This window comes from Neoarius graeffei, chromosome 8 (genome assembly GCF_027579695.1).
Source record: "Neoarius graeffei isolate fNeoGra1 chromosome 8, fNeoGra1.pri, whole genome shotgun sequence".
Lineage (NCBI taxonomy): Eukaryota > Metazoa > Chordata > Actinopteri > Siluriformes > Ariidae > Neoarius > Neoarius graeffei.
Genome location: NC_083576.1, coordinates 10,103,186 through 10,118,007, shown reverse-complemented (window position 1 = coordinate 10,118,007; position 14,822 = coordinate 10,103,186). Strand labels below are relative to the sequence as shown.

The following is a 14,822-nucleotide window of genomic DNA, read 5'->3' as shown; positions in this document are numbered from 1 at the left end:
CCGCCTTTCTCCCGTAGTCAGCTGGGATAGGCTCCAGCTCGCCTGCGACCCTGTAGAACAGGATAAAGCGGCTAGAGATAATGAGATGAGATAAAATTGATAAATAAATCTGATAATGCTCGTAATTTAAAATCTTACATTTATTAGTGTTTTTGTCACCGTGAATCTACTACAGTTTTTTGCTTGTTTGTTTGCTTTTTTAAGGCCAGTACATTATTGTGATTGATATTAATGTCATTTGTGTTACTAATTAAAAAAAAACAAAAACGCACATATATCAGTGGCCGGTCATTGCTGTTCCATCAACTCATCAGCATTCCTGAGCTCATAGTGCGGGATTAGTTTCTCTAATTTGACCTTGTTGGATTCTCGAATCTGATTGGTCAGAAGGTGTTGATTAATTTTCTACAACAGCAGCTCTGACATTTGTTCTAGCTGCAAAGCAAACTCTGCATCCTGCGAATAATGCATTCTGTGTTTTTTTTTCTTTTCTGATCAAGTCATTCCCTTCAGACACACACACACACACACTCGTGATCTGCCAAAGAGATTGACAGCACATCTGGAATCCCTATTTCTCTGTTATGATCCTAAACACGAGTCCACAAAAGAATGCAAGACCCTGACATGCGTAAATGTACTTATCTCTAAATCCCTCTGCGTCCGATCCCAGCGTTCGATCAATTTTGTCCTCTATGTCAAGTGACATTGAATTTAATTTGGAGGTAAAATAATGATAATGACGCACAAATCGATGGTTAGACATCTAGTGTGTGTTTCGGTGAGACAGGGATTCAAAGCGTAATGCCAAAGATCTGGTTAAATCTTTATCTAGTGATGTTTTTAATCCTTTTGTTAAGAGGATTTTGGTCCAAAAAAGTCAGACCACACACACACACACACACACACACACACACACACACACACACCCCTGCCCAGTGTGTTCTGCTAGGGCAGGCCAGCCTGTTTTTCGGGGAGTGTTTAAGGAACTATTGTGTTTTCAGGGCGGTTGTGAGAGAGGAGGGGGAGAGCTCAGGAGATGAGAGAGACACATCTGTTGAGAGAGAAAGAGAAGGAGGGAGAGAAGGACAGAGAGGGCGAATTAAAGCGAAAAGATACAGAGTTCTTAGGACAGAGAGAAGAGAAGCGAAGGGAACGGAGAGAAGGTAAAGGATCACTTGTTTTCTATATTTTATAATCCGTACATTATTATTTTCCTTCTTTCACACTTCAATTCAATCTGGTGTTTTCAGAGAAGAAATTGTGATATACAGACGTGTACTGGATTTACGAAATATAAAAGTGTGTTATAATGTCATTAATGTTATTTATGTATTTGGTAACTTGGCATATACCGTATGTTTTAAGGACAGTGGCTTGTGTTTTTCCATTTTGAATAAACTACTGCCTTGATATTTTTCATTCGAAATGGACTAAATAGCATTTGATAAAACTTCGCTTCATAAATTTGCAACTAGTTATTACTAGCATTTTCCTCGTGTGTATTATGGCTCTAAGATTACGCTACCAAATATGTTGAAAAGTAAACAAATAAACAGTTTGTTGGAGAAGGTTGTGTTTTCACCTCTGTTGGTTTGTTGGCTTGTTTGTTTGTTCACAACATAACTCAAAAAGCCGTGAACAGATTTGGATGAAACTTGGAGGAAAGGTGAGCCATGACCAAGGAACAAATGATTGGGTTTTGATGCAAATCTGGATATGTATGTGGATCCAGGATTTTTTGTTGTTGTTTGTTCCCAACGTAACTCAAAAAGTATTGAACGGATTTGGATGAAATTTGGTGGACAGCTTTAGTATTATCCTAGGTTCAAGTGATTTGATAATATGTGGCTTGGTGGAGATATAGCAAAGGGGAGTCCCATATACGATTCGTACATTGGGGGAGTGCCTGTTAGAGAGCGCACTTGTCCTGGGCCATTGGCATAGTGAGGTAGGGTGGCCAGTTCCTTTCCTCGCCGCCTTTAACTTCCCCAGTGTTTCCACCAGGTCCCCATTCACTGCTGGGTGGACAGGGAGCGAGCCCCAGATCCCCGTCGAGCCGAGGCTCGAACCAGGGACCATTCGCTTAGTGGTCAAGCGCTCTAACCACTTGGCCACCTGCGCTCCAGTGGAGATATAAACTCTACCGAGTACCTTCTAGTGTGGACATGTGATGTTATTCACATCATTACATTACATTTAGCAGACACTCTTATCCAGAGCGACGTATAACATACCCTGAGCAGCCTGGAGAACAGTTGGTGGTTAGGTGCCTTGCTCAAAGGCACTACAGCCATTCCTGCTGGTCCAGGGAGTCAAATCAACAGCCTTTTGGTCCCAAAGCTGCTTCTCGAAACATTAGGCCATGGCTTCCCCATCAGGTCACATCACACCACGGGCGATTGCTCTAAGACAACGAGGGAGGCTCAGCCTCCTCTAAAAATGACAAACATCGTGTAGGATGAATTGCACTAGGCTTATGTTATAGCCGACCTTATAACATTGCTATTTCAGATCCAGAATCATAGAAATATATGTGCTCAACCCAACTACAGTGCGAAATCATTCCCTTATAACTTTAATGTGTGCGTGAGTTTTTCCCCCTCGTGACAGCGCGATGCAGCGCAGCCTCAGTGGATTGGGAGCTATGTGCTTGTCAATCTCAAAATGCAAGACGATTATTGGACAAATACTGCGAAAATGCCCGCCCACGGAGTCTCACGGACTCCCAGCCTCAGTGGACTTCAACGGCATTTGGGAGCGATGCGCTTTTCAATCTCAAAATGCAAGACGGTTATTGGACAAATACTGCGAAAACGCCCGCCCACGGACTCCGAGCCTCACATGGGAGGGACATGGCAGTTTCCGCGAGGAGACTGGTGATTGGTGAAAGCGGCTGGATATTTTCTTTGATTGACAGCTCGTTTCAACTATAGACAGGCAGCGGACAGTGTTGCCAGATTGGGCGGTTTCCCGCTCAGTTGGGCGGTTTTAAGTGCCTTTTGGCGGGTTTTGAACATATTTTGGGCTGGATAACGTCAGCAGTATCTGGCAACATCAGTTCAGTCCCATGCGGATTTGCAAGTGCTGTGGTGTATTGTAAGAGATCGGCTTACATTTCGATTTCATTCATTACATACGGTTTCTACCAGCTTTTTTAGTTTGTATATATTTTCAGTGTAAATATAGTGTTGTCAAGTTTGCTATCTTAGTTCCAGAAATTTCGTTTATTTGAGTGACTGAACTTGAACTTGAGAGGGCTAGTCAGCTAGCAAGAAAGCTGCGCACAGATGCCAAGCATTGCTGATTTAATTTTGGTGAAGCCATTTGCCAGTCTTCCTTTCGAGGAAAAAATTAAAATTAAAGAGCAGGGTAGACCAACGCCTCAAATTGACTTGGTGAAAAAGGTAGGGAATAATACTCGTTCCTTTCAGCTCTCCTGGTACGAGAAAGTGAATTGGCTAACAGCAAGTGACCCACATCAACAACAGTAAATAGGCTACTTTAGTAATATGTCATGGATGGACCAAAAATATAGAATCTATTTAAAATGTTTATGCTGAATATATTATATTAGAATATATGTTTTTTTCTGGATATGAATTAAACACAGCTACAATTTGGAAAACATTTTTAAACAAAAACACAGCCGAGGTCAATTTTTAAACAACATGCCACAATTTTAAAATATAAAATGTTAAAATACCCCCCCCAACACCACCATCATGTATATTGGACAGTAGGCTAATGGGCCAAAAGAACCTGTTATTTCACAGTTTGTGACGCTGCCAACAATCAGCCAGATCAGAGGCAAGAGTATGGGCAAAACTGATGTGTTTTTTCTTTTAAAATCTGGAAATATCGTAACCGACCAGCCTCCCCTGTTTGAAAGACTACCAGCCGCCACTGCATCACACCAACCTGAAGTTGATTAGTTTCCAATAACAGCACATCAAATGTTCTATTCCGCTTATACCTTCAGTATTTTGCCAGCAATGAATGTTTTTCTTTATGAAATAAAATACTGTACTTTTTTCATTTATTGTTACCTTTAACAATATGTTATGGAACATCTGCAAAACCATTTACCTCCAGTTATCATTAACATTACAGCAACTATATATCATTCTCTGACCAGCCTTTCTTTTTTCTCTTTCTTGAAGTTAATAAGACAAAAAAAACCCTGCAGCTTTTCAAGTCACTGAGAAACTGGAAAGAACATCATCCTCCATCCTGATGGCTTTCCCATGTTGGAGAGCATTATCTCTGACTGTTACAAAATGCAGACACTACAGACTTATATCAGTCAGCCTTAATCCAGGATCAGACTACACACATTCGGAACGGTTTTGACACGATTTTGTCATGGCTGACAAATTTCCAACATCAGGCCTGACTATGAACGTCTGGAACAACGAACAGGTCTTGTAATATGACAATCAACATGTTTGACAAAAAGTCTCGCATGTCAGAATGTTTTGTACTTTCTCACCTAGTTTGACAACTCCTATGACATGTTCCTTGATAACCCAGATTGACAGTTTCTTGACCCTCCTCCCCGACGACATGCAATGACACGAGCAATGATTGGTTGGGGTCAAACTTGTAGTGTTGCCAGGCTCCCGACCAAGACAGTACAAGACTTTATGGCACTATGATCAACTAATCTGACACGGTGACCATCGCGAAGGACAAAGATATCATGTAGTCTGATCCTGGTGTTAGATTATGTGGATTGTCCAACAAACAATCCATACAAGTCCTTGTGTACATGTTTACTATAGAAACAGTAAGATATTCAGTTATATTTAACAGTTACGCCAAGAAATCGAGTTGTACATGAGCTGATAGTTGACAAGGCACGTAGCGCCGAGTTGGCTATAAGCCATGTACAACGAGATTGAGTGGAATAACTGTTTTATTCTATCCACATTCACTGGATTTTGAGAAACAGGGCATTTTAATTTTTTTCAAATTTGATAAAAACTTTATACAGAACTTCCGACAAAATAATTTCCGCTTAGGATGTAAACAAACCGGTGAAATGACAGTCGCAATTTGTGAAAAATGCTATAATAATAATAACAATAATAATAATAATAATAATAATAATAATAATTCTTGAAAAATAAAAAAGATATGTTCTTACCATCAAATACTTTTATTCCATATTTTGTTGCTTTTTTTATTTTTTGGATTTTCTTCTTCTTCTTCTTTAGGGTTTTTTGGCAAACCAAATTGAAGGTGCATTACCGCCACCGACTGGGCTGGAGTGTGGAACAGGCGCTATTGGAGGGGGAAAAAACTATATTCTTTTAGCTATTTCTGTTTCTTTTAAATACTTGATAACAATTTTGGGGATTTTGTTTTCAAGTAGAGTTTTTATTTCATCCTTGGTTAGTTTAGCAATACGCTCCATCCGCCATTTTGTTTTTCTCTACTCATGGTATACGGTATAAGCTGATATCCTAGTCATGGAGTAGCCAATCAGAGTGCACGATTGCTCATATCCAGTGAATGTGGATAGAATTATCGAACATATTCACAGCGTTATGGCACTAAATAACGATAATGTCAGGACTTTAAAGGAACAGTCCACCGTACTTCCATAATGAAATATGCTCTTATCTGAATTGAGACGAGCTGCTCCGTACCTCTCCGAGCTTTGCGCAACCTCCCAGTCAGTCAGACGCGCTGTCACTCCTGTTAGCAATGTAGCTAGGCTCAGTATGGCCAATGGTATTTTTTGGGGCTGTAGTTAGATGCGACCAAACTCTTCCGTGTTTTTCCTGTTTACATAGGTTTATATGACCAGTGATATGAAACAAGTTCAGTTACACAAATTGAAATGTAGCGATTTTCTATGCTATGGAAAGTCCGCACTATAATGACAGGCGTACTAACACCTTCTGCGCGCTTCGGCAGCGCATTGATATCTGAGCTCCGTATCAATGCGCTGCCGAAGCACGCAGAAGGTGTTAGTACGCCTGTCATTATAGTGTGGACTTTCCATAGCATGGAAAATTGCTACATTTCAATTTGTGTAACTGAACTTGTTTCATATCACTGGTCATATAAACCTATGTAAACAGGAAAAACGTGGAAGAGTTTGGGCGCATCTAACTACAGCCCCAAAAAATACCATTGGCCATACTGAGCCTAGCTACATTGCTAACAGGAGTGACAGCGCGTCTGACTGCGTCTGACTGACTGGGAGGTCGCGCAAAGCTCGGAGAGGTACGGAGCAGCTCGTCTCAATTCAGATAAGAGCATGTTTCATTATGGAAGTACGGTGGACTGTTCCTTTAAGCACTGAAAGGTGACAGGTTTAGTTATATTCAATTATCACCTGCTTGCTAACTTTCGATTATGACGCTTGATGCCTGTTAAACTTCAGATGACTTGAACATGAAGGTTATAGTGTTTCAATTATATTGTATATAAGTTATACAAGAACAAAACTGGCAACAGCTTGACATTTACGTTTTGGGTCAAATAGCCCTCAAAAACTTTTTAACACTAGAGCATACTTAGGGTTGCCACATCTGAGTTGTGAAAAACCAGGACGCCTGCGGGCGGGCGTGGTTACTGACTGGACGGAGGTTGATGACGAACCATTTTATAAAGGAAGTTTTTAATGCAAGTGTCTTACCTGGCTATTGTCTTGAGGAACTCCCTGCAGACGCGCACGCACTGGCCCTGGACTCTGCCTCCTTTCCCTGCTGCTCTCCCTCTCTATATATCAAATATAGACTTTTAGATAACAATACACAGTATTTTCATTGAGCCTAATTTATCATTATTATCTACTTCATTAACTGAACACTAAATAATTCTCACCTCTTTCTCCATTTGTAGTTCTCATCCCTTTTTGCTGCCGGCAAAAGTGCCTTCTGTCCCTCGACGAATGCTTTAAACTCCAAGCAGGACATTTTAAAGTTTAGTCTGATCTGGAGTTCAGCTTTGACTAACCCTACTGACATCCTATTCCTTTTGTCGGACCGCACATCTTCCATGTGACTAAATACACGCTCAGTATAAGCGTTGCTGACGGGAACTGACAGAACAAACGATACTACTTTCAGCAATTCTGTCGCTGCTTTCTCCCTCTTGAAAAAAAATGCCCATTTTTTGTCAGGGGTCAGCTCTTCTGGAATGCATTCAAACACATTGTTCAGTACAGCAGTGTTTCCCAACCTTTCTTGAGCCATGGCACATATTTTACATTCGCAAAATCCCACAGCACCCCACCAAACAAAAATGTCACAAAAAGTATATATAATGAAATATAACGATCATCTAGTCTCAATTTACTTACTCAGTGTGAAACCTGGGCCTGTTTAGTTGAACACAAAGCTGATATACTCGCAGGAATTGAAGAAAGACACACACGAATCTTCCTTAACAGCTCTGAGTCACTCTCCTTTTTTAGTTTTTATAGCAGTCATGCTTGAAATGCCCAGCTCGCATAGATAGGTTGTGGAAAATCACCTTTTTTGCTTTCTTCTGACCTCTACTCATACTAGGGCCTTCATCTGGGTCAGAATTTTCTCCAGGACTCAGTTTGGATTGTGTACTTTTTCTTTTCAAATATTTATCCAGGGGTGGCACGGAGGTGTAGTGGTTAGCGCTGTCGCCTCACAGCGAGAAGGTCCGGGTTCGAGCCCCGTGGCCGGCAAGGGCCTTTCTGTGTGGAGTTTGCATGTTCTCCCCATGTCCGCGTGGGTTTCCTCCGGGTGCTCCGGTTTCCCCCACAGTCCAAAGACATGCAGGTTAGGTTAACTGGTGACTCTAAATTGACCGTAGGTGTGAATGGGAGTGTGAATGGTTGTCTGTGTCTATGTGTCAGCCCTGTGATGACCTGGCGACTTGTCCAGGGTGTACCCCGCCTTTCGCCCATAGTCAGCTGAGATAGGCTCCAGCTTGCCTGCGACCCTGTAGAACAGGATAAAGCAGATAATGAGATGAGATGAGATGAGATATTTATCCATCGCTATCACCGCCATCACACCTGAAGCATTACTAATTCTATTGTTTGAATGGCAACAGGTAAATACACAGGTTAATTAGCTACCTGCTGCCATCTAGTGGAAGAGTATTTAATTGTTCTGCCCATCACTATACATCACTGGCATAGATGAACAAATTATTTGCAGTAAATAAATAATAATTTTCAGAACAATTAAGTGAAATTGGATAACTTCCCATGGTACACCTGATGATCTCTCACGGCACACTAATGTGCTGCAGCACAGTGGTTGGGAATCACTGCAGTACAGTGTAGTCCTGATACAGCTTGTCAACGTCAATGTCCTTCCATTTCAATTTGTCAACTAATTCTTCCAGCGCATTCCATTCGATTGGATCGGCAAGTCGCAGGCAGGTGGAGTTGTGCATTATTGGGTCATCAAAATCAAAGTTAGTTTCTAGATACTGAACACCTTTTTCAAAGAAGCTGTCGGCCAATCCAACAAACTCAGCTTGTTCTGTTTTGGTCAGTTTTCGTAATGCCTGCCTTGTCTTGCTCCCATAAAACTTGTCTGAGCGACGCAACATTAATTGGCTGCGCAGTCGGCTCATCACCTCAAGAACATCCAGTAAGCCAACATTCTCATTTTCCAACTTTCGAATTGCGCTGTCAAATTCCTGCATGGCATTATGCATAAGCAATAAGACACACTCTGACACCGTCACGTCATCACTGCTGTCTGCCGCATCACCTTTGCAGATTGCCTTCCAGATAACAGCAGGACAATCGTTCTTCCCTAATGACAAAAAGTAAGATTTCAGGGCAGGCCAACATTCTAAGATCCGATGAATTGCAGGTAGTAGGGATAACCAGCGGGTAGGTACATGTCTCAGAATTTGTTTGTATTGTACTGCGGTAAATTCGCAGAACTCTTTGAGAGATTCTACTTTCTTGGCTGAGCAAGAGAACTCGCTGTATATTTGAAGGACAATGCACTCCACATCATGTCCTGCCGAGTTTCGAATTCTGCTTGCATTTTTCAGGGTGTTGTGAATCAAGTGACACTTGCAGTTGGCCTTGACGATATACGGATTGACATCTTTTAGTTTTCGAAAAACAGAATTATGCTTGCCAAAATTGACAGAGGCATTGTCAGCACCATACGCACTGATCTTACCGACACTCAGTCTGCATGATTCTGTGATGTCCACTATCTGATCGTAGATGGTTCTACTGGTTTCATGGGGGTCCTCGTAAAATTCCAATAGCCCATATTTAACACCCTCTTCTTCATGGAAATACTGGACAGTGTACAGAAACAGGTTGGCATTGCCTGAATTTGATGCGTCAGAACAAACAGAAAAGAATTGCGTTTGCTTCAGTTCTGAAACCAAACGCTCCTGGCTATATGGGGCTAGGACACTCTGCATTAAAGCTTTGCTTTTTGTTCGTCCACATGACACTTTTGAGGCTATACTTGAGTCATGGAAGATTTTTGTATTGACTTTAATGCCACCATTTGTTGATAGGTAACTATGACCATGAAGAACCCCATGGTATGCACTAGTAAGCTCTGCCGCTGCTACTCTATCTTCCTCTGGGGACCCCTTTTTAGTCATAAAAGTAGTGATGGCTCGATTTTGGCATTTATTCAGTATAGCAGTCTGGTGCTTTTTTGTTTTTGCATGATTGTCGAGTGCCATTAACCCTTCATATTTCACAATAACTTTGGCCGGGCACACAATACAGGTGGCAGAGAACGGGTCTCCTTGGGTAGGCCTTACCCATTCCGCAAAGGTCTCTTTTTTGTCCAATCTGAGTTGAATGTGACATGTCTTTTTTTCTTCGTCGCTGGCTCTCCTGACTTAGTCTGTTCCTCCTCGTCCGTTTCTCCCCCCATTTCTTCACCACCTAAAATGTATTAATTTTTCTCTAGCCTACACTGCAAAAACTAGCCATCCTAATATAAGGAAAAACATAATACATTTGAGAACATTTAGACTATAATCAAGTGAAATAATCTGCCAGTGCAGTAAGATAATTACACTTGGTAAGACATCTTAGAATAAGTTGGCTGCAATCTAGAACTAGGTTTAATAATCTCAAAATCAGTGTCTTGTTTTCTTCTAATAAGAAATGCTAGATCATTTCAACTATCTCATCTCATTATCTCTAGCCGCTTTATCCTGTTCTACAGGGTCGCAGGCAAGCTGGAGCCTATCCCAGCTGACTACGGGCGAAAGGCGGGGTACACCCTGGACAAGTCGCCAGGTCATCACAGGGCTGACACATAGACACAGACAACCATTCACACTCACATTCACACCTATGGTCAATTTAGAGTCATCAGTTAAAGGAACAGTCCACCATACTTCCATAATGAAATATGCTCTTATCTGAATTGAGACGAGCTGCTCCGTACCTCTCCGAGCTTTGCGCGACCTCCCAGTCAGTCAGACGCAGTCAGACGCGCTGTCACTCCTGTTAGCAATGTAGCTAGGCTCAGCATGGCCAATGGTATTTTTTGGGGCTGTAGTTAGATGCGACCAAACTCTTCCGCGTTTTTCCTGTTTGCATAGGTTTATATGACCAGTGACATGAAACAAGTTCAGTTACACAAATTGAAACGTGGCGATTTTCTATGCTATGGAAAGTCCGCACTATAATGACAGGCGTACTAACACCTTCTGCGCGCTTCGGCAGCGCATTGACACGGAGCTCAGATATCAATGCGCTGCCGAAGCGCACAGAAGGTGTTAGTACGCCTGTCATTATAGTGCGGACTTTCCATAGCATAGAAAATCGCCACATTTCAATTTGTGTAACTGAACTTGTTTCATGTCACTGGTCATATAAACCTATGTAAACAGGAAAAACGCGGAAGACTTTGGTCGCATCTAACTACAGCCCCAAAAAATACCATTGGCCATACTGAGCCTAGCTACATTGCTAACAGGAGTGACAGCGCATCTGACTGGGAGGTCGCGCAAAGCTCGGACAGGTACGGAGCAGCTCGTCTCAATTCAGATAAGAGCATATTTCATTATGGAAGTACGGTGGACTGTTCCTTTAACCTAACCTGCATGTCTTTGGACTGCGGGGGAAACCGGAGCACCCGGAGGAAACCCACGCAGACAACATGCAAACTCCGCACAGAAAGGCCCTCACCAGCCACGAGGCTCGAACCCGGACCTTCTTGCTGTGAGGCGGCAGCGCTAACCACTACACCACCGTGCCGCCCCGTTTCAACTATTTTCAAGATATTTTCACTTGCTAAGATATCATTTTTTGCAGTGTAGGCTATATCTCACACCAACTGCAGTAACTTTGCCTCTGTGTAGCTGCCTCTGTCAATCTGCTCCATGTGGTTGCACGCACCGCGTGGCCACAGTAGTTGCTAGGTGATGATGGGTAACGTAAACTTTAATTTTGCACAGCCTACAACAACCAATCAAATGAAAGCATCCCTGCACTACGGCAACACAGGACAGCAAGTAAAATAGTGGCGGGGAAGAGAACACTGATGCAACAGCAGAATTATAGGTTTATTCAAAAGTGAAACTAATGAATATGTGAATAGAAATGCATTTTCACAAAAAAACAGGACAATACGCGTCCCGGGAAGGATGATCAATTTTCCGGGACAGACACTAAATAAACGGGACAATCCCGGGAAAACCAGTACATGTGGCAACCCAGTGAAATGCTGATGGATAATTAGCTAGCATTATGCTGCATAATGCTAGCTAATTATCCATCAGCATTTCACTGCATTCATTCAGGAACAAAATACACAAGGGAAACTTAACTAGTCGCAAAATTACGCTACAAAAAATTATATTTTGCCCTGAGACGTTAATTCACAACAAATGAAGCTATTGTCTTTTCTTGAAACTCTCTTTGTGACGTGAAACAAGCTGAAATATTGATCTGCATTCCTTTATTTTAAATATTGGATAACAAATGGTAGAATTTCAGAATTTTTGAAGCACTGGAAGAACCCATAGACAAAAGTTTCGGACATGTTGTAAAGTACAGATGCAGAGCAATGATCCAGAAGCAAAGTCATTTTTTAGTGCCGAAAAAAATGAGGGTCAAAAATCAAATAATGGACAAAAACACTGCCAAAGATAAATAACAAGGCCAAGCGGTGTGGTGATCCAAAGAGCAATCCAATCACCCAGGCAAGGTTCCAATAAACAATAAGGTACTCGGAATTAAACAAATGCTCAAGGAATGGCAAGACTTCGCAATATGTTCATTATTTTGACTTCTATAACAAAAATTAATCCAGGAATACTTGCCACTTTTAATACCTAGTTAGTTTTGGACCTAACTACTGTATACCATTAATGTTAATTGTAATAAATGCATGTTTATGTCAAAGTAAAAATATAACTAATCCGGTAAAAAGGGCCCTTATAGAAATCTCTTTAATGCTGCCGGGAAGTTTTGCTTGTAAAGATGAGTAAGTGGATTGAAGACAGATGTATTTGCATGATTGAAAACCAGAAGAAAGGAGAGGAGATGAGATGAGAGGCGTAGACAGTGGATTTCATTTACAGCGGATAACACTATGTAAGCGGCATTGAGCGGCTTGTAGGATGTGAGGATTTAATTAAATTACAAGGTGTCATTTCATTAAGGGAGAGAGCGGGTGGATGAAAAGAGTCTGAGAATGGGTGGATGAAAAGAGGAATGAAAGGGATGAAGTAGAAAAGGACGTCTCAGAGAGGAATGAAAGAGAACAGGGTGAACAGAACATGGTGTAGTAGAGACACAAATATATTACTGGTGTATAAAAACACCTTTTTCCTGTGAAGTTGTATTATTTGTAGCTTGACTGATTTGTGGCTTGTGTGTTATCGTAAATTACATCTCGTCTGTCAAAGAGGTATGTGTAAATGTTGTATAAGGCCCTGGTCACACTACAGCTCGCGATGAGTTTGCGAATACATGGCAATGAAAAATTGGTAGCATCACCACCAATCATGCAATAGACGGGAATTGTTCTCCAAGCTTCGTGAGTTGTTTTTTTGTTGTGTCTCTGCCTCGTGAGTGGCCAAAAATGTCAGGAAAAATTTCAATGCAAGCATGAAATTTTGCCATGATGTTTTCATTGGCAAACTAAACAGCGAATACTCACAGATGGGCTTGGGAATACTTCCCGAAGCTCGTGGAACCTTCTTCGAACCTCTTGAGATACATTTGTCTCAAATCCATGTCCCCAATGCTTGCAGGAGCCTCATCAACACAGTGGCTTGGCATAGCCTAACCTTCACCGAGACTTGAAAAGTGCATTTACATTCAGGGATCCTTCGGAGCTCGTTGTGCGCCCTCTTGGGACCCAGTCATCATGGGAAACACCTGATGCTGATTTGAGTGAAGTCAGCACATGGATATAAGGACACTGTTTTCACAGAGACTTTGCGAAGTATTCTGTCATGTATGTGGCAGTAGACGGATCTAAGTGCAGGAAGAGTGTTTATTAGCAGGTGTGATGTTTACAAAAGCAAAAAACAAATGAAACCAAAAGCAAAGTCATAAACATGGCTAGAAACAAACGTGACAGTGACAATGAAAATACTTCGCAAAGTCTCTATGTGCATGCTGATTGCACTCAAATCAGCATCAGGTGTTTCCCATAACAACTGTGTCCTGCGAGCGAGCATGGCCGCTCAAGCGTGCAAAGGTGTGACTGTCAAATGTTCACCTGCTGTGTAGCCACAACTTTTAGCTCGCCTGTATATCACTATGTATCACCAAAATGCCTCATTTTCATCGATAACCCATTTCAAAGCTGTAGTGTGACTGTAGCTTAAGGAATAAACCACTTGGAGGGGAGCAGAAATAGGAAATTAATCAACAATAGGGTGGTGTCGCCTTCAGTACTTTGGTCAAGTGGTCCGTATGCCAGGCCATAGCCTCCCAAAATATCTGCTTAACTGGACACCCTTCCATGGTGCTCATAGTGTAGGGTGTCCAAGAATAAATCTGCGGTACTCATTGGAGTATGATATGGAGGTATTCCTGGGGGATCCCTGCAAGTGGGACACAGGGATACGCTGCGCTAAAGACAGACAGAGTGGCATGACCTTTTGTCCCATCCTCTGGTACATCTGCGAAATAGTGAGCAGGCTGAGATGCTCTCCTGAGCAGCTATAGACCTAACCAAGGAAGGGTGGTGTGGAATGTTGGACCTTGACTATGATGATGATCTAGCAATTGTGTTGTAGCTTGCCAAATATGTGGAATTCCTCCTCCATGCCCTTGAAACATCAGTCTTCTTTGTTGGGCTCTACTGTAACAACATCAAGACAGAGTACATCTCGACATCTTCAGATCTTTCAGCCTTAACATCTCTGAAAGAACATCAAGCGAATTGATGACTTCAAGTACTTCGGCTCTTTTATAATGGACTCTCTTATAAGGACTTGAAGATCCGAAAGGTACTTGCCTGGAAAGGTTGAATGCTCTTGACAAAATGTGGCACTCTAACCTCAACAACAAAGACTAGATGGGTCCAGTGTTGTAGTCGAGTCACTAAACCTCGAGTCTGAGTCCAGTCCTGAGTCCCCAGTGTTCAAGTCCGAGTCAAGTCTAAGTCATTAAAGAAAATTTCGAGTCCATTATTAATCCAAATCGAGTCCGAGAACAAGACTCCAGCTGCACCATTTGACGGTGGCTATTGCTGCCTTTCTGTGAAACTGTCTCTGCTACTCTGTTGGACTAACGTTACTGCTCTACTGCGCCATTTTAGTTAATAGGCTACAGATAAAAAGCTTGTTCATCGCTCAGCAAGCCCCGCCCACTATCAACAGGGCAAATAACATGAGAGAGGGTTAACACGAGC

The 14,822-nt window shown here is 42.0% G+C and overlaps 1 protein-coding gene across 1 annotated transcript in view; it reads left to right on the top strand.

Moving 5' to 3' along the window:
* Nucleotides 1–1,077: 1,077 nt before the first annotated feature.
* The window catches only part of mmp17b (matrix metallopeptidase 17b), a 32,562-nt gene continuing 18,817 nt past the window's right edge, over nucleotides 1,078–14,822 (top strand). The window contains exon 1 of the mRNA XM_060926836.1: nucleotides 1,078–1,166. The gene's annotated coding sequence lies outside the window, so the exon portion shown is untranslated. The remainder of the gene's footprint in view (nucleotides 1,167–14,822) is intronic.